Source organism: Pongo pygmaeus, chromosome 4, assembly GCF_028885625.2.
Source record: "Pongo pygmaeus isolate AG05252 chromosome 4, NHGRI_mPonPyg2-v2.0_pri, whole genome shotgun sequence".
NCBI lineage: Eukaryota > Metazoa > Chordata > Mammalia > Primates > Hominidae > Pongo > Pongo pygmaeus.
Genome location: NC_072377.2, coordinates 105,117,798 through 105,139,257, shown reverse-complemented (window position 1 = coordinate 105,139,257; position 21,460 = coordinate 105,117,798). Strand labels below are relative to the sequence as shown.

The 21,460-nt window shown below is 33.8% G+C and overlaps 1 long non-coding RNA gene across 1 annotated transcript in view; it reads left to right on the top strand.

Annotated features, from left to right (window-relative positions):
• Positions 1-21,460, top strand: part of LOC129036995 (uncharacterized) — a 91,680-nt gene that overhangs the window by 59,783 nt on the left and 10,437 nt on the right. Inside the window, exon 3 of the long non-coding RNA XR_008502712.2 lies at positions 3,934-4,095. This is a non-coding gene — a long non-coding RNA (uncharacterized LOC129036995). The remainder of the gene's footprint in view (positions 1-3,933; positions 4,096-21,460) is intronic.

The following is a 21,460-nucleotide window of genomic DNA, read 5'->3' as shown; positions in this document are numbered from 1 at the left end:
AACCCTAGAAAAGGAGGGAGACTTAAAAAATTAATCATATAAGTATGTACACAAAAAGTCAGAAAAAAGCAAACTCAAAGCAAATAAACTAGACAAATCATATAACAAATCTGCCAAAATTAATGAAAGAAAAAAACAAATCTACATAGAAAATTGTGCTTCCCACAGAAAAGCAGCAATCCCAAAATCTAAGAAAAATGTAATTCATCAAAATTGTAAAAAGACGTGAATGCTTTGAACAGTCTGATAAGTAATATAGAAACTATGACTGTGATTTTGAAAAAAAATCTAAAGATGTATTTAGAACAAAATGCCCTCTCTGGTAAATATATATACAATATTAAAATATTTAAGAAATAACACCAATTTTCAAAAAACTCCTTAGAGAATATAAAAAAAAAAAGTGACCTTCCTGCCAGGTGAGGTGGCTCACAGCTGTAATCTCAGCACTTTGGGAGGCGGAGGCAGATGGATCACCTGAGGTCGGGAGTTCGACACCATCCTGACAAACATGGAGAAACCCCATCTCTACTAAAAATACAAAATTAGCTGGGCGTGGTGGTGCATGCTTGTAATCCCAGCTACTTGGGAGGCTGAGGCGGGAGAATTGCTTGAACCTGGGAGGCAGAGTTTGCAGTGAGCTGAGATTGCACCATTGCACTCCAGCCTGAGCAACGAGAGCAAAACTCCGTCTCAAAAAAAACAAAGAAGTGACCTTCCCAATTTAGATTATTAAATATTATAATAAGGATTTTTATCAGGAAATAAATAACATCTTTCATGCAGATAAAAGTAACAATAGTAAATAAGATATTAATCAAGTTATAACAAGAGAATATGCCATGGCCATGTGGTACTAATTCTGTAAATTCAAAAATAGTTTAGTATTCAATAACTAAGTGAATAAAGAGAAAATAATATAAAATTAATAAACTGATGTGAAACTTTCTTTTGTTATATATATTTAATGTGTATAACATGATGTTTTGATATATGTAAAAAAAGACTACTGTAGCCAAGCAAATTAACATATCATCCCACATAGTTACCATTTAAATATATTATTATTTTAATTGACAAATAAAAGTTATATATAATTATGGCTAATAATGTGGCATTTTGCATATGTATACATTGTACAATTAATAAATCAAGTTTATTAATATAACTATAACCTCTCATACTTATCTTTTTTTGTGAAGAGAAATTCACAGTTTCTTCAAATTTCTCTTAGCAATTTTCAAATATACAACACATTATTTTTTACCATAGTCAGCATGCTGTACAATAGATTTCCAGAATTTATTCCTCCTATCTAACTCTTAAAGAGTAACTTGTACTTTTTAACCAACATCTCCCCAGTACCCCCATTCTTCACCTCCAGGCCGTGGAAAACATCATCTACTCTCTGCTTCTATGAGTTCAATTTTTAAAATTCTACATATACGTGAAATTATGCAGTATTTGTCTCTCTGGGCTGGTTTATTTCGTTAAGCATAGCATCCTCCAGGTTCATCCATGTTGATGCAAATAACAAGATCATCTTTTATATCTTGGCTATTATAAATAATGCTGCCATGAACATGAGAGCACAAAAATCTCTATGAGCTGCTGATTTAATTTCCTTTGGTTAAACTTAGAAGAGGGAATTGTGAGTCATAGGATAATTTCATTTTTGATTTTTTAAGAAACCTCCATACTCTTTTCCACGCTGACTATACTAGTTTACATCCACACCAACAGTGTACAAGGGTTACCCTTGCCCCACATCCTTGCCAAAATTTGTTATCTCTTGTCATTTTTATAGCAGTCATCCTAACAGGTGTGAGGTGGTATCTAACTGTGGATTTGATTTGCATTTCTCTTATGATGAATGATGATATTTCTCAAATGAAAACATAAAATTGTTCAACTGGTGTATGAAAAGGCATATGTAGGCCTTTTCATACACCAGTTGAACATTTTTATGTCTTCCTTCAAGAAATGTCTATTTCGGGCTTTTGACTATTTTTTAATCAGTTTATTTATTTTTGCTATAGAGTTGTGTGACTTCCTAATATATTTTGGATATTAGTCTCTGGATATACAGTTCACAAATATTTTCTCTTATTCCATGGGCTGCCTTTTAATTTTGTTAACTGTTTCCTTCGCTGTGCAGAAGTAGTTTGTTTGATGTAGTCCCACTTGTTTGTTTTTGCCTAAGAGTTTAGTGTGATATCTAAAAATAAACCAGTGCTAAGGCCAATATCAAGATGCTTCTCTCCTATGTTTTATTTTAGGAGTTTTATGGTTTCAGGTCTTAGAGTTGATGTTTGTGGTATGATGTCATATAGAGGTCTAATTTCATTCTTTTGCATGTGGATATCCGCTTTTCTCAATTCAAATTATTGAAGAGACTATTCTTTCTCCGTTGTGTCTTATTGACGCCCTGGTTAAAAAATCACTTGACTGTATATGCTTGAGTTTATTTGTGGGATCTCTATTGAAAATTTATTCTTTTGATGTATTATGACAAACAGATTGTAGGAAAGAAAAATAAATGTCAGTTTCTTTTATGACCTTGCATGCCAGAGCTCTTTGTTGAAAAATCTCCCAAACTAAATATAGCAAGTCACACCTGATGACATCTCAAAAAAGAACAATACACAACAACCAAGTTAGGTTTATTCAAATAATATAAGGATAATTTAATATGCAAAGCTTGAACAACAGAAGTCACAATTTAATTTAAAAATGGGAGAAATATTTTGGTTACCAAAATAAATTTGGAAAACATGTTTATAAAATCTCATTATATTTTTATGCTTAGAGTCTTCGAAAAGATCTCCCTTAAAATGGAAGTCTATTAGTCTGATAGAGTATATGTAAGACTCTGAATAGATTTCTTAAAGTTAAAATATTGAGTTATACTCCTGAAGTCGGTAATGACACAGGATGTCATTAGCATGCCTTCTAGTCAAAATTTTCCTAGACACCATAGCCATGCCCCTCAAAAATGCATGACAAGATATCAACATTTAAAAACAGCAAAAAAGCTGTAACTTGGCAAAATTACTGCATATGCTGAAACCATAAAATAATCTACACATAAACTGAGAATTAAATAATGAACTTTTCAACATTGTTGAATACAAGGACAACCTATACATCTTTGTGGTATCTCTGTATGCCAGAAAGAGAAAAAAAAGTGAATTAAAAATACCATTCATAATAGCATCAAAGGTATCAATAATTCATACTAAATGTAATGCAAAATGTGCATAACTACTTCCTTAATAACAACAATACTGAAAACCATTAAAGAAATTCTAAATAAATTGAGGAGTGTGCCAAGTTTACAAAATAGGCGAAATTGTAAATGTGCTTCTTCTATATAAATTGATGCAAAAATGTTGTGCAATCTGAGTCAAAATCCTGCCAGTTAGCCCTATGGGAATTAAAAAGCTGCATTAAAAATTTAGGTGACAAATATCACAGCTGAAGACTTAATGCAATGGTAAGTAAGGCAGTGATGCCTTGACACAAGGCTAAAGAAATTCAACAGTATGACAGATTGAAGTGTCCAAAAGCATATCCACGCTTCTAGAGTCACTTGATTTATGATCTAGGTGATAACATGGTGTAGTGCGTTGGAGCAATCGTTATTTTTTCAATAAATATTACTGCATCAAAAGGCTAAAAATGTGGACAGAAAGTGGATTTTAAAAGCTATCATATTATTAAAAAAAAAAGCTCCAAGTGGATTATATATTATTATAAGTGCAAAACCTTTAGATGGTGAATAATGTTGAAAGTAAGAAAAATCAAGGTCACCTTTTTTGCCATTTATGAATTGAGTAACCAAACAGAACTCAGCCATCAGAAATAAACCTCTATACTTTACCTCTCTGTTAAGCAAAAATGGAAAATCTGTGACCAAGGATTTATTTTTAGGAGGAGTGAAAAGACAAGTGTGAGAACAGAGTAAAAGTGAAGATATGTAAGTAAATCCTGAAGCCATAGGGAAAAGCCAAAAGACACTGGACCAAGAGAAACATCAGAAAAAAACTGCAGTTTTGGGATAGAAGATAGAGACAAGAAATATCAGTACACAAGGTAAGTCTTTTTCAGGGCAACTTTGAAGGGTCCTAAGTGCAAACATGTGTCTTCTAAGGAGGCTGAACTAGTTTTGACAGTTATTTGCTTTAGTCATGTTATTGGTTAGTTAGTGGCCTATGTGGTAAAAGCAAAAATATTTTTCAAAATATGTATTTCAGCTCTGAAAATATGTGCTCATTTCAATGCTTTGATTCAAATAACTATGACAGCAACTAAATAAGAGCTGTAGACAGCTAACGGAGAAAATATACCTCCACATCATAAAGTCTGAAATATTTACAAAATACATCTCATTTAGTTTAATAATTTTTAAAAAGAAAGGTATGCACAAAAATTTAATTGTATCCTACCAGAAATATTTATTTTTAACTAATAATTGCTTTAATAAATACATTACATTTGTACTGCATTCTAATGACAATAGACAAAGCTGAAGGGGAAAAAAAAACTAACTTCATAAAAATGCCTGAATGAAGAGGCAGACATGCAGAAGAGTCACGTATGTAGCATATTAGAACAACTCAGAATTTTCCCTGTCATCACATGAAGCACAGGCCTAAAATAAAAAAGATTGACAATACCAAATGTGACCAAATGGAATCCTCATATACTGCAGTTGAAAATATAATGGTGATATTATACTTTGGAGCTGTCTTTTTGGCAGTTTCTTTTGAGTATATATTTACACAGTGATTCTGCAATTAATCTCCACACCAAAAAATAATAAATAAATAAATAAATAAATAAATAAATAAAACACTTGTACAGGTATACTTATAGCAGCTTTGTTCCCAAAAGCTAACAAAGGCAAAACCAATAAAACAAAAAATTTTCTATCTATAAGAGAATGAATAAATGACATGTGTGTGTTCATACAACAAAATACTATTCAGCAGTGTAAAATAATGAGCTGCTGATGACTGAATCTTGCTACCTCAAGACATAATTTGAAAGAAAATAAGTTAAACAAGCCAGGCGTGGTGGCTTACACCTGTAATCCCAGCCCTTTGTGAGGCTGAGGTGGGTGGATCACTTGAGATCAGGAGTTCCAGACCAGACTGGCCAACGTGGTGAAACCCCGTCTCTACTAAAAAAAAAAAAAAAACCCACAAAAATTAGCCAGGCGTGGTGGCAGTTGCCTGTAATCCCAGCTACTCAGGAGGCTGAGGCAGGAGAATCACTTGAGGCGGAGGTTCCAGTGAGCCGAGATAGCGCCACTGCACTCCAGCCTGAGTGACAGAGCGAGACTCCATCTCAAAAAAAAAAAAAAAAAAAAAAAGCTAAACATAAAAAAATTGGTAAAATGTATTATTGGTGATAGAAGTTAGAATGTTGTTGGCAGTGGAGGGACCAGGATGAGAAGAATACCCATACAGGGACACTGGAAAATTCTGGGGAGATGCAGAGTCTTTATTTTGTTTTACATGTTACATACATAAGTCTATTTAATCAGCAATTTCGCCAAAGTAAGCACAAGATCTGTTGATTTTATTACTTAGAAAATATTCCTCAATTACAAAAAATAATAAATTATAAGTTTTTCCAGTTTTAAAAGATAAGGGCACTATGTTGTACATTTTGGAAAAGAGATTGGGTCAGGAAAGAAATCACATCGATATCCGTATCCATATTTATATACTTTGGGACTCTAAGAAGATACCTAGTTTCAGATTTGTAGATTATTTATTTCAGATATGGTAAGCTTTAAAAGGTTAGCTAGAGTGGAAATATGACAAAACTATTCCCTTGAAGTAAATTGACAGACAGATTTATTTTTCCTGGAGAGCTGATTATGAATATACTATATTATTTAACTTTATTTACTGTTGTTAGCTATTTTAAAGAAATATTGCCCTATATTATTGTTCAACAGTCTGCAAACGTTCCAAGAATAGGACATAACAATTTTCTCAACCAAATTTAGGTTCTTAATATAATGTGACCATATGCCAACATTTTATCATTCAGATACACTTTATTGGCAAATTGTTTTGATATATCTTTATAATCTATTAGGAAAAGAAGCAGTGTTGCTTATGAACAGAGAGAAAGAACTTAGCATGCTTCACTGTCTGTGTGGGTTACTCTTGCCTGTCTCATTTACCATATATCTTTATCAATGGGTAAATATTTTGAACTTCACCCAGCATATAACAGTTTAATGTAAATAAATAGATGAGTCATGTAGCTATTGGAAATTGAAAATTTTTAAAAATGAAATTTAGTAAATCAAAGTGAATTACTGGTTTCCCACAAATTTGTGGTGTATTAAAGATTGTAAAAAATTATTATACACATCAAACTTGAGCCAGTCTATCACTAATTCTAAACTGATGACAGCTTTGGTATAAAAAGGCTTCAGATACCTTTGCTGATGGATCTCAACACTGGCTGAATTTTAAAGAGAGCTTTTGAAATCTATGGATATACAGGTCTTATTTCAGAAGAATAATTTCTGGATGTGGGCTAACCATATATAATTTTGAAAGTTCTGCCCAAGTGCAGTGGCTCATTCCTGTAATCCCAGCACTTTGAGACACTGAGGTGGCCGATTGCTTGAGCTCAGGAGTTCAAGGCCAGTCTGGGAAACATTGTCAGATGTCATCTCTACAAAAAATATACAAAAATTAGCCAGGTGTGGCAGGCACACCTTTAATCCCACCTGTTCAGGAGGCTGAGGTGGATCACTTGAGCCCAGGGGACAGAGGCTGCAGTGAACTGGGTGCATGACAGCCTTGGCAACAGAGGGAAAGTCTGTCTCAAAAATAAAAATAAAATAGTTTCTCAGGTGATTCTAACATGCAACTAATTTGTGGAATTCCCTGGTAACTCTGAGGGCTTTTAAAGTGTCAATTCTAATCCCCAAGCTCAGGTAAAGAGAACTAAGATAAAGTTTGGGTGCTGCACTAGTTAGATCAAAAACAACTCTGTGGCTTGTTTCCCTCATAGGCAACGGACAGTGTCAGATTTATTGATCATTGGTTTCTTCTCTCACTCTAATTTTTTTTTTTTTTACTAAATGTTTATCTTTCTATGATTTTTCATGAGATGTGAAGAAGTTTGGCTTTCTTCCTTTGTTTTTCATAATGTCATCTGTTCTTGGAAAGAGTACAAGAAAGCCAAAATTATGAGTATTGTCCTTTCATATAGAGGGACTACTTTCAATTTTTGTTTTAATTAACTCCAGTAGAAGTAAAATAAAATGTCTAAGTATAGTGAATGCGCTTCCAAATATTAGTATGCTTAGGCTTACTATACATTTTTATTTAAGATACTTTCATCTTAAATTTGGGACTGTTTCTCACTTTCGTTTGGAGACAGTAAACACACTGAAGAGTTAAGTGGCAAACTTATGTTCCTGTATCCAAAAATCATAATTTTCTTTTAAATGTTCTGCTTTGCCTCATTGATGTTGAACAGGGGTCTTGAAAGGCAGAAACCAAGAAGTATCATATGTAGAAAGCTTGTTCTCAAGTTTGAGGGACAGTTATCCTAGTGACCTTGCTGGAAAACTAGTTCTTTTATAAATTTCAACTACAAAGTCCCTTTCTTGTTGTCATAGACAATATACTGAGGTGACAATTACATATGCATTTTTTCTATTACTTAAACTATTGTTAAAAATATCTAAAGATGAGTCCTAGATGTGGAAGAAGGTAGAGAAAGGATAAACTTTCAACAATGAAGAGCAATATCAGCAGCAATTAGGGTGGCCAAAATGGTAACTCTTTGTCTAGTCTGAAAGCTGACAGGAGGTACAGAATCAGATCACAGAACCATGTTGGTACACAAGTATTTGAAAGCCGTGGTTAAAAGACAGCCAGTGAGGAGAAAAGATTGAGGACGTACAAGGATTTAAATGACAACAGTTGTGCTTTAATATAACTAGATTTGACCATACAGCTACAAAAAAAAAAAAAAGGTCCAGAAAACTGAATGCACAAAAGGAAAGGAAATGGTGACTTTGTTAGTCTTCACTACAGATTATATTGCCTATACTGTTCTCAAAGAAATTTCTTTTTTAATAACCTTAATTTTATATTGCTGTATACGTTATTTTTGTTTTGGGTTCCTTTCTTTGAAGGATCACTGTTCACATCTAATGAAATGAATGCTAGGTAAAATAGAACATAGTTATGCTCTTGAGAAAAGTGTTACAGATATCAATGTAAACCAAAAACAAATTAAACATAAATTTTAAGGTGAACTTTTAGGTTAACATTTATATTGATTTACATAGAAAGTTGCGTGTGTATGTCTCTGTGTGTGTGTGTGTATGTGTGTGTGTTCAGTCTTATTTCTCTTGTATTTGTTCATGCTTTCTTAGTGCCATCTTACCCTTTGTTCTGGATCTTGAATAGATTAGGGTATTTATCAGACTTCAAAACAGGTGTATTCTTCCAGTACTCTGCTTTTCGTTTCTAAGGAGAAAGTCTAGAGTTATTATTACTTCATTTGCTTCACAATATAACTCTTACATAGAAGAAAGCCAGCAAGAGGAACCACTCCCTCTCTATGTCTTGGGTCTACTCAGAATTACCAACATTCAACTGAAAGGAATACTGCCCAAATTGAAAAGCAACAACTATTATTTTATCAATATCGATAAAAATGATGTCATTTTTTTCATCCTATAACCATAGTGCTTCTGATTATAATTAAATCATATTTATATCGACTCATGTTAGAAAAATATACACAATCATTATTTTTGATTTGTATTATACATAGTTTAAATTTCAACATGAATTTTCATACTTGTTTAACTCGGTTACAGATCAATTTTTTCTTTTCTTAGAACTTGAAATTTATCTTCTTCATATACATGTGATACTGATATGAAAAATGAAATCACACTACCATTTTTTACTCTGTTGCTAGAATATTTTTGAAGGATTTATTTTGTTTTGTCAAAGTCCTGAAGTGGAAAAATAGCTATAAAATTATTTCAGACTCAAGCAAGGCATTGGAAAAAGCATAAGATCAGTGAATTCGTTGCTGTTTGTGATTTCAACACTTTCATTAAGTGCCACCTATTCACAGCATGTGCACGCATAGACTGAAAAATTTTGACAGCTAGATCCATGAAACTGCTCATAAAGGTTGCTTTAGAAAACTAGGCACAAATATTTCCAAAGTCTGTAATACAGTGGATTAATACAGTAAAAGAAACATCAGTTTCTAGTTTTAAAATTTTGATAAATCAGAATGTTTGATAAGGCCACCAACAGAGCCTGACCCCATTGATGTTCAGGGCCTGGTTGAGGATGTGGTGCAGGGAAGAGGGGAAGAAGGACACAGAAAGGTATGTCTTTAATGTATACGTTGTGACCTTAATTTGACTCTCTAAATTTAAGGAATTGAGGGCATAAACTGACTGAAATGATTTTATGAATATTCTGAGGAAATTCGTTCCCACTGATACTGTATAACACAGAATAGTGAGAGGACCATGTGAGAGAAAATAGAAGTCTAAAATTCTACTATGAATAATAATACATTTTATATTTTTCTGGTGCTAAAAGAGAAAGAGAACACTCCATTCCTTTTCGTATTTACTTGAGATAACTTGATATTCTGAATCTTTCCTCTGTCACCTTAAAATCTGTGCAAATCTTTTTAAGAGCTAAATAAGACTGTTGCTAGTTTTGCATCCCAGAAATGTCTTACTTGGGGGACTTGGAGTCGTCTCTTTAAATATGAACATCAAGGTGATAGACACCCTGTCTTCTGTCACTTTAGCTTAGCTTAGATGCCTGGCTCAGAGTCATAACCTGATACTTGTCACAAAGATACAAGAAGTTTTACTTTTTCTCTGGATAAAGATACTTAACACATATATAATAGATTGTATCTGCCTAATTATATAAAAGGACAAGATTTATTTTTCTCTTTGTAATCTCTAGTAAGTGGCCTGTGATATGCACCACAGTCTGATTTAATGCTAATTTAACAATAAAACTGTTTTACTATTTGCTACATTTTTGTGGAGAGGTTTTGCTGGATTGCAGAAGATTTCATATTTAACTACTTCTTCAAAACCTACACCTGTCAAATTTTCATATTAGCTCTAAAAGAACCCAGAGCCAAAGAAATAGCTGTAGTAAGAAAGAAAATGCATTGTCAAAGTTAGCATAATGTAATGACTGCAGCTGACCTGTAGAAGTATGAACTGTCTCTGGGGACGCTCCCAAATAAAAGGGAAGCTTTTCCGTTTGGATAGTTTTAATTACAGAAGCAACTAGTTTCAAATAATTATAATGTGCCTTATTTCATATTGAAACACAACCAAAGATTATACGTATTAATTATAGATACAATAATCATATTCTGAATCAAAAGAACTTGGGTAAGTCTCTTCTGTGGTTCCTCAAAATTTAAGAAATCTCTTTTACCCCATTTGTAACTTATTCTTACAGAGTAAGATAAAGAATTTGAAAAGTACAATAAATCTTTCACACTACCTGAATTAAATAGTAGTCTAGCTATCAGAAACTTTTATTACCAGAGTAAATTTTATTTTGACAGATTTGCATTGTTATAGCTATTCTCTAGCTCAATAACGGGCACCATTAAAATGACATTTACTTTCTATGACTTGATAATCCATACACAGAGACATTCAATAAATGTGACTATGACTGTCTCTTCTTTCTTTTCTCATTTTTTTCTTTTACAAAATAAATAAGCTATCTGTGAAGGTGTAAGATGAAGGCATTGATAGAAAAGATGATAGAGGTATTAAATCAGTTGTGTAATGTAACAATATTTTCAGATATCAATTTATAGTATAGATAAGATAGTTGAGTAAGCAAGAATTGAGAATGGAAAACATACAGTTACGCAAAAGCAAAAAGAGTAGAAAAAAATCTGCTGTCAATTTTAAGGTGGAAGAAGAAGCAGATTTGGTGTGTATCATAACCAGTGAAAATATGTTTCCTTCTTGATATTTTTTGATTGTCTTGTATATATCTTTAAAACTCAATTTCTCTCTTTCAAGATAAATTGATAGACCAAACACAAACTATCATACAATAATTATAGTATTTGCATCCATACACAATAATGATATAATCCTGTTACTTACAGATTCTGAGGTACAGATGGATATCTAATTTCCTGCAGTCTAGCAATCCCCAGAGCAAATTAAATATAACTATTGGTAGATTTAAGCAGCCCTTGGTAGACCAAGGATTTGTGGTCTTGTAATTTGTTTGTATTATAATTGAATTTTACATACATCAAAAATGAAATAATCTGAATTATAAAAGTGGATAAATTGTATGCATTAAATACTTTTATTTTTATGGAATAAATACATTTCCACATAAAGGGAAATGAATCAAAGACCTTAACTATGTAAATGTCAATTTACTGAAAAATGTAAAATTAACTAAGAAATTTAAAAATGGCTTCTCCTAAAAACAATGTACGGTTATATGCTGACCAAAGCTGGCTTTCGGGATGATATATGTGTTAGCCCGTTCCCATGTTACTGTAAAGAACTGCCCAAGACTGGGTAATTTATAAAGGAAAGAGGTTTCATTGACTCACGGTTTCACATGGCTGGGAGGCCTCAGGTAACTTACAATCTTTGCAGAAGGGGAAGCAGGCGTCTTTTTCACAAGGCAGCAGAAGAGGGAGAATATGTGAAGGAGGAACTGTCAAACATAAAACCATCAGGTATCCTGAGAATTCAGTCACTATCACAAGAACAGCATGGGGGAAACTGCCCCTATGATCCAATCACCTCCCACCAAGTCCCTCCCTCAACAGGTGGGAATTGCAATTAGAGATGAGATTTGGGTGGAGACACAGAGCCAAACCATGTCAGTATAGTACCTTCTTGCTAAAGAGACTAGTTACTATATGTTCTCACTTATAGTCACCGGATAGCATTCAATATTTTTAAAGATGTCAGCCAAAAAGTTATGAAAGATAGCTGTTTGATCTATTTTTCAAAAGGATAATTTGACATTATTAACAAGTACTATCCTGTTATCTTCTACACACAGACAGATAAAATGAATGAGAATACCTTCTTGCTTTTAAATAGTAACACAAATATTCCATCCTTTGAATATTTATGTTAATTGCCACAAATTAGTAAAAGGAAATGTGTGTTTCCCAAGTACTGAACATAATATGCTCTTTGTTAATCAAATCCATACTTAGCTGTTACACAGAATTACATAAGAAGACATTTTCTTTAAAGGTGTCTCATTTTTTTCTAAGATTTTATTTTACATTTGATTGAAATGTACTAACTTTTTGAAATGAAAGCTTATGGGAAACCTGTATCAAAAAAGTTCTGTACATTTGCATTCACTTCCTCCAGATTGTAATAAGAAATGTATTTATTCTAATGCATAAGGAATATGTTGAAGTGGAGTACAAGATTCCATGCGATTTCCAGAAGCATAACATAATGACTTCAGGGTACTCAACTCATAAATATTTTGATGAATTACTTTAAAACATTTGTCATTAAAATTTCTCATACTCTTATCTAAATCTCCACACATCACCAGATAAAGTAAGACATAACCATTTTTTTGTTATTCATATATTGATTTCTTTATTTCTTTTTAAATAATTCTTACTTCTCTCACTACTTGCCAGAACAAAACATTAACTTCTTATTAAAATTTCTGGACTATGTATGAACTATAAAGAATCTGAAATTTGTTCTGTTAAATCATCGTAAGTGTAGTTACTGTCAATAAAAGTTTAATATCAAAGAAAGAGATTACTGTTCTAGCAGATATCAGACTATGAAAGGCCAGGCATGGTGGCTAATGCCTGTAATCCCAGCACTTTGGGAGGCCGAGGTGGGCGGATCACTTGAGGTCTAGCGTTCAAGACCAGAATGGCCAAAATGGCAAAACCCCATCTCTACTAAAAATACAAAAATTAGCCAGGCATGGTGGTGCACGCCTGCAGTCCCAGCTGCTAGGGAGGCTGAGGCAGGAGAATCACTTGAACCCAGGAGGCAGAAGTTGCAGTAAGCTGAGATTGCGCCACCACTAATGGAGTGTCGGAAATAGAAAAGTTTACTATGAATCACAGGTGTTACAGAAGGTTTTAGAGTAAAAGTTGATCTTAATCTTATTTGAGTATGGAAAGAATTTATGACTAAGACCTCAAGAGCGAATGCTGCAAAAACCAATCTAGACAAATGGGACTGGATTAAACTTAAAAGCTTTTGCACAGCAAAATCAATCATCAAGAGTCAACAGACAATCTACAGAAAAGGAGAAGACATTTGCAAGTTATGCATCTGAAAAAGAGCTAATATCCAGGATCTACAACAAATTCAAACAACTAAATAAGAAAAAAAAAACCCTATTAAAAAGTGGGCAAAAAACATGAATAGACAATTCTCAAAAGAAGACATACAAATAGCCAAGCAGCCAACAAACATGAAAAAATGTTCAAAATCATTAGTCATCAGAAAAATGTAAATTAAAACCACAGTGTGATATCATCTCACACCACTCAGAAAGGCTTATTAAAGAGCCAAAAAACAACATATGTTAGCAAGGATAGAAAGAAAAGGTAATGTTTATATACTATTGGTAGGAATGTAAATTAGTACAACCTCTATGGAAAACAGTATATACATTTCTCAAAGAACCTAAAAAACAGAACTACCATTTAGCCTTGTAAATCCACTACTAGACATCTACCCAAAGGAAAATAAATCATTACATCAAAACTGCGACTGCACTAGCATGTTTATGGCAGCACTATTCATGATAGCTAAGTCATGAAATCAATCAAAGTGTCTATTAGCAGATTATTGGATAAAGAAAATGTGGTACGTACACACTGTGGAATACTATACAACCTTAAAAAGTTGTTCTAATAGACCAATAACAGGAGCTGAAATTGTGGCAATAATCGATAGCTTACCAACCAAAAAGAGTCCAGGACCAGATGGATTCACAGCCGAATTCTACCAGAGGTACAAGGAGGAACTGGTACCATTTCTTCTGAAACTATTCCAATCAATAGAAAAAGAGGGAATCCTCGCTAACTCATTTTATGAGGCCAGCATCATCCTGATACCAAAGCCAAGCAGAGACACAACCAAAAAAGAGAATTTTAGACCAATATCCTTGAGGAACATTGATGCAAAAATCCTCAATAAAATACTGGCAAACCGAATCCAGCAGCACATCAAAAAGCTTATCCACCATGATCAAGTGGGCTTCATCCCTGGGATGCAAGGCTGGTTCAATATACACAAATCAATAAATGTCATCCAGCATATAAACAGAACCAACGACAAAAACCACATGATTATCTCAATAGATGCAGAAAAGGCCTTTGACAAAATTCAACAAGCCTTCATGCTAAAAACTCTCAATAAATTAGGTATTGATGGGATGTATCTCAAAATAATAAGAGCTATCTATGACAAACCCACAGCCAATATCATACTGAATGGGTAAACACTGGAAGCATTCCCTTTGAAAACTGGCACAAGACAGGGATGCCCTCTCTCACCACTCCTATTCAACATAGTGTTGCAAGTTCTGGCCAGGGCAATTAGGCAGGAGAAGGAAATAAAGGGTATTCAATTAGGAAAAGAGGAAGTCAAATTGTCCCTGTTTGCAGACGACATGATTGTATATCTAGAAAACCCCATCGTCTCAGCCCAAAATCTCCTTAAGCTGATAAGCAACTTCAGCAAAGTCTCAGGATACAAAATCAATGTACAAAAATCACAAGCATTCTTATACACCAACAACAGACAAACAGAGAGCCAAATCATGAGTGAACTCCCATTCACAATTGCTTCAAAGAGAATAAAATACCTAGGAATCCAACTTACAAGGGACGTGAAGGACCTCTTCAAGGAGAACTACAAACCACTGCTCAAGGAAATAAAAGAAGATACAAACAAATGGAAGAACATTCCATGCTCCTAGGTAGGAAGAATCAATATCGTGAAAATGGCCATACTGCCCAAGGTAATTTACAGATTCAATGCCATCCTCATCAAGCTACCAATGACTTTCTTCACAGAATTGGAAAAAACTCTTTATGGAACCAAAAAAGATCCCGCATCGCCAAGTCAATCCTAAGCCAAAAGAACAAAGCTGGAGGCATCACACTACCTGACTTCAAACTATACTACAAGGCTACAGTAACCAAAACAGCATGGTACTGGTACCAAAACAGAGATATAGATCAATGGAACAGAAGAGAGCCCTCAGAAATAATGCCACATATCTACAACTATCTGATCTTTGACAAACCTGACAAAAACAAGAAATGGGGAAAGGATTCCCTATTTAATAAATGCTGCTTGGAAAACTGGCTAGCCATATGTAGAAAGCTGAAACTGGATCCCTTCCTTACACCTTATACAAAAATCAATTCAAGATGGATTAAAGACTTACATGTTAGACCTAAAACCATAAAAACCCTAGAAGAAAACCTAGGCATTACCATTCAGGACATAGGCATGGGCAAGGACTTCATGTCTAAAACACCAAAAGCAATGGCAACAAAAGCCAAAATTGACCAATGGGATCTAATTAAACTCAAGAGCTTCTGCACAGCAAAAGGAACTACCATCAGAGTGAACAGGCAACCTACAAAATGGGAGAAAATTTTTGCAACCTACTCATCTGACAAAGGGCTAATATCCAGAATCTACAATGAACTCAAACAAATTTACAAGAAAAAAACAAACAACCCCATCAAAAAGTGGGCGAAGGACATGAGCAGACACTTCTCAAAAGAAGATATTTATGCAGCCAAAAAACACATGAGAAAATGCTCACCATCACTGGCCATCAGAAAAATGCAAATCAAAACCACAATGAGATACCATCTCACACCAGTTAGAATGGCAATCATTAAAAAGTCAGGAAACAACAGGTGCTGGAGAGGATGTGGAGAAATAGGAGCACTTTTACACTGTTGGTGGGACTGTAAACTAGTTCAACCATTGTGGAGGTCAGTGTGGCGATTCCTCAGGGATCTAGAACTAGAAATTCCATTTGACCCAGCCATCCCATTACTGGGTATATACCCAAAGGACTATAAATCATGCTGCTATAAAGACACATGCACACAGATGTTGATTGCGGCATTATTCACAATAGCAAAGACTTGGAACCAACCCAAATGTCCAACAATGATAGACTGGATTAAGAAAATGTGTCACATATACACCATGGAATACTACGCAGCCATAAAAAATGATGAGTTCATGTCCTTTGTAGGGACATGGATGAAATTGGAAATCATCATTCTCAGTAAACTATCACAAGAACAAAAAACCAAACACCGCATATTCTCACTCATAGGTGGGAATTGAACAATGAGAACACATGGACACAGGAAGGGGAACATCACACTCTGGGGACTGTTGTGGTGTGGGGGGAGGGGAGAGGGATAGCATTGGGGGATATACCTAATGCTAGATGACGAGTTCGTGGGTGCAGCACACCAGCATGTCACATGTATACATATGTAACTAACCTGCACATTGCGCACATGTACCCTAAAACCTAAAGTATAATAATAATAAATTAATTAATTAATTAATTTTTTTAAAAAAGTTGTTCTATATTAGCAACATTTTGGTGTCTTTTGTAGCAACCTGGATGGATCTGGAGGCCATTACCTAAGTGAAATAACTCAGAAACATAAAACCAAATACTTCATATTTTCATTTATAAGTGTGAGCTAAATAATGGATACAGATTGACATAAATAAAATAATAGACACTGGGGACTCCAAAAGGGGAGAAGTCAGGAGCGAGAGTGAGGCTTGAAAAATTACCCGTTGGATACAATGTTCACTATTTGGGTGATGGGTGTATTAGAAACTCCAGCCTCACCATTACTTGATATACTAATGTAACAACCCTTCACATACACCCCCTGAATCTATAATTTTCTTAAAAAATTGCAGAAGTAAAAAGAAGAAAGGAAAGTACTCTAGGTAGGATTAATGTCTTCTGAGTAAACAACTTTTATTTTAAGAAGATACTAAGAAACTGGTTCTCTAAGAGCAAGGAATTTACTAGGAAACTTGGCAGAATGAGACCAGATTTTGTATTACCTCAAAAACATTCAAATTAGTTTAAATCTGAAGTGGGAAATAGGATCTCATTTCTTTTTTTTTTAAATTTTTTTTTATTATACTTTAAGGTTTAGGGTACACGTGCACAACGTACAGGTTTGTTACATATGTATACATGTGCCGTGTTGGTGTGCTGCACCCAGTAACTTGTCATTTAACATTAGGTATATCTCCAAATGCTATCCCCCCTCCCCCCACCCCACAACAGGCTCCAGTGTGTGATGTTCCCCTTCCTGTGTCCATGTGTTCTCATTGTTCAATTCCCACCTATGAGTGAGAACATGTGGTGTTTAGTTTTTTGTCCTTGTGATAGTTTCCTGAGAATGATGGTTTCCAGCTTCATCCGTGTCCCTACAAAAGACATGAACTGATCATTTTTTATGGCTGCATAGTATTCCATGGTGTATATGTGCCACATTTTCTTGATCCAGTCTCTCATTGTTGGATATTTGGGTTGGTTCCAAGTCTTTGCTATTGTGAATAGTGCAGCTATAAACATACATGTGCATGTGTCTTTATAGCAGCATGATTTATAATCCTTTGGGTATATACCCAGTTATGGGATGGCTGGGTCAAATGGAATTTCTAGTTCCAGATCCCTGAGGAATCACTACACCGACTTCCACAATGGTTGAACTAGTTTACAGTCCCACCAACAGTGTAAAAGTGTTCCTATTTCTCCACATCCTCTCCAGCACCTGTTGTTTCCTGACTTTTTAATGATTGCCATTCTAACTGGTGTGAGATGGTATCACATTGCGGTTTTGATTTGCATTTCTCTGATAGCCAGTGATGATGAGCATTTTTTCATGTGTTTTTTGGCTGCATAAATATCTTCTTTTGAGAAGTGTCTGTTCATGTCCTTTGCCCACTTTTTGATGGGGTTGTTTGTTTTTTTCTTGTAAATTTGTTTAAAAAGAGCCTGCATTGCCAAGTCAATCCTAAGCCAAAAGAACAAAGCTGGAGGCATCACGCTACCTGACTTCAAACTATACTACAAGGCTACAGTAACCAAAACAGCACGGTACTGGTACCAAAACACAGATATAGACCAATGGAACAGAACAGAGCCGTCAGAAATAATGCTGCATATCTACAACTATCTGATCTTTGACAAACCTCACAAAAACAAGAAACGGGGAAAGGATTCCCTGTTTAATAAATGGTGCTGGGAAAACTGGCTAGCCATATGGAGAAAGCTGAAACTGGATCCCTTCCTTACACCTTATACAAAAATTAATTCAAGATGGATTAAAGACTTAAATATTAGACCTAAAACCATAAAAACCCTAGAAGAAAATCTAGTCAATACCATTCAGGACATAGGCATGGGCAAGGACTTCATGTCTAAAACACCAAAAGCAATGGCAACAAAAGCCAAAATTGACAAATGGGATCTAATTCAACTAAAGAGCTTCTGCACAGCAAAAGAAACCACCATCAGAGTGAACAGGCAACCTACAGAATGGGAGAAAATTTTTGCAATCTACTCATCTGACAAAGGGCTAATATCCAGAATCTACAAGAATCTCATTTCTCAATTATGTTTTGTTTTGTTTTGGTTTGGTTTGGGTTTGCTTTATTTAAACCTCTAGTAATTTTTTTATGAGAGAGGGGTTTCATGATGAAATAATCCATTTTTGAAATGTTGATTACTATATTCAAATATTCAACCAATAATAATTATGTATTTAAATATACAAAAAACAAGTATATTTAAACTAATGTACCTGTGTTTATTCTAGACAATTATTAAGCTAAAGATTTCACATGCATTAACCATTTCATTTATAGCTAGAGTTATATGAAATAGGTAAATATTATCTATTTTATAAATGTTGAGACCAAAATATGGATCAAAATAATTTCCTCTAATTCATAAACATAGGAAATAATAGATACAAGATTGACAGTCACATCATTCTCTTATTCAGAATATGTTACTTATTTCTAGTTAGTATTATTCTTTTGTGGAGATTTGTGTCTCCATATTTATTGAGCATGAACTTTTTAGTAGGCATTAGGTAAAATGACAAATTATTGAGTGTTTTCCCTCTGAGTTTGCTCATGTGACAAATATTCTTTCTACTCTCACTTTTTGAAGAAGTATTTTACTGTAGTAAAACTAAGTAAAGAGTCAGTATGTCAAGAGGAAGAAATAAATTATTGACAGGGAATAGATAAAATGGTTATTATTCAAAGATGCTATAATTAAGAATGAAGAAATTCAAATTAAGCTAAAATATATTATAATTAATAAAGATGGAGAAATGGGTGAATCAAACAAAATTGAAAATTTAGAGGTAAATCATATATATAAAATCACCTGATTTATGATAAAAGTGTCATTAATATCTGTGAAGTAAGGATAGTCTGTCAAAAATTATTTTGTGTCATTTTGATATTCATATGAAAAAAGAGTATGGGAACCCATATAACTATTTTCAAGTCAATTGTAGATGGATTGCAAATCTAAACATGAATGTTAAGAGAATAAATATAGGAGAAATATTTAAGAATATTTTAGTTACCTTGAAATGAGCAAAACCCTTGCTATGAAGGAAAAAAAGTTATCATAGTCTACATTGATTTAGAACATCTGTTCATCAAAAGACTATTCAGACAATGAAAAAACAAACAACAGAGTGAAAGAAGGTATTGGCAATATGTATATTTGGTACATAGAATACAACAGATTGGTATCCACAATGAAGAGAAATTTCTTACAAATCGATAAAAAAGAATAAAGAAATCAATAGAAAAATAGACAAAATAACTTCTAAAAAATTCACCAAAGATGATAACTGATGAAAATTAACATAGTGAAACAATGTTTATCTTCATTCATCATTAGACAAATGTAAAATAAAACCACAATAAGAACTAGTAGACACCTACCAGAATGGCTAAGTGAAAAAGACAGGCAATACCCATTATGGAGCAGCTCAAACCCTAGTACGTTGCTACTGAGATTGTAAATCATACAAACATTTTGAAAAGCTGCTTGGTGGTATCTGCCAAATGTAAATATGTTGGCCTATGAAACACCTATTCTATTCATGTGCACATGAATATGTTCATCTTTAACAAATTGTATATACAGTAATCACATATTAATCATCTTTCCAAGGAAACGTAAGCTAGAAATAAGCTAAATGTCATTACAGTATTAATAGAATAGATAAACGAATGATGATATATCCACATAACTCAATATTCTTCAACAATAAGCATTTACAACTACAAATACAACTGGCACATATATCAACAAATACAATAAGCAAAACACAAAAAAAGTATTTATGGCATAATTCTCTATTTTTAAACTTTCATTTTAGGTTCGGGGTACATGTGCAGGTTTACTATTCTTTTTATATAATGTTTAACAGTTAGCCAAATTAATAAATGGTGTTAGAATTTAGGAAGTCATCGTCGTTGGAACAGTAAGCCAGGAAGTGACTGAAATGTGGCAGGAGAGGGCTTCTCATGTTGTGGTATGTGTAATTTCTTAATCTGAATCTCGGTTATGTGGGTATATTAACTTTGTGAATATTCAACAAGCTATCCAATTTTTTATTACTTAAGTTATATCTGTTTATATGTCTTATAACTTATACCTTAAGTTATATCTGTTTATATGTCAATATAAATGTTTACATTTAAAAATGCAAGATTCTGCCAAGTTCTTCAGGACAGACATGGCCTCGTTGCATAGTTTACCCATTAAGTTTTATCCTTATTTCACTTTGGCCTGAGCATTTCTTTCATATTGCCCAATTTTTGCTCCTATGAGAAGGAGTCTTCTCATAGGAAAGGGAGATAGGAAAAGGAGATGAGAAGGAAAAAAAAGTATATGTGTATATACACATATACACATTTGCAAGTACCTATAGTTCATTATTCATTACTGTGAGTACTAAGCCATAATATTATTTCATTTATTATTGCTGGGGACTGCATCTGAATTTATTAATCCATTTATTGCTTGATGGATATATAGGTTCTTTACAAGTTGGATATTATGAGTAAAGCTGCAATAAATATTCGTGAACAGTCTTTATGGATATATATTTCATTTATCAGGCAAATACTTGATTGTAAAATTGCAGTACAGGCATGATGGGAGATGTTTACCATCCAGTTTTCTGGATGGCAAGAGAAAGAGAAAACTTTGATTTGTCGGGGTTGCTGGTTGTCACAGTGTAAATATTTTAACCGTGACTGATATCAATCTACAAACATTACATCCCTGAA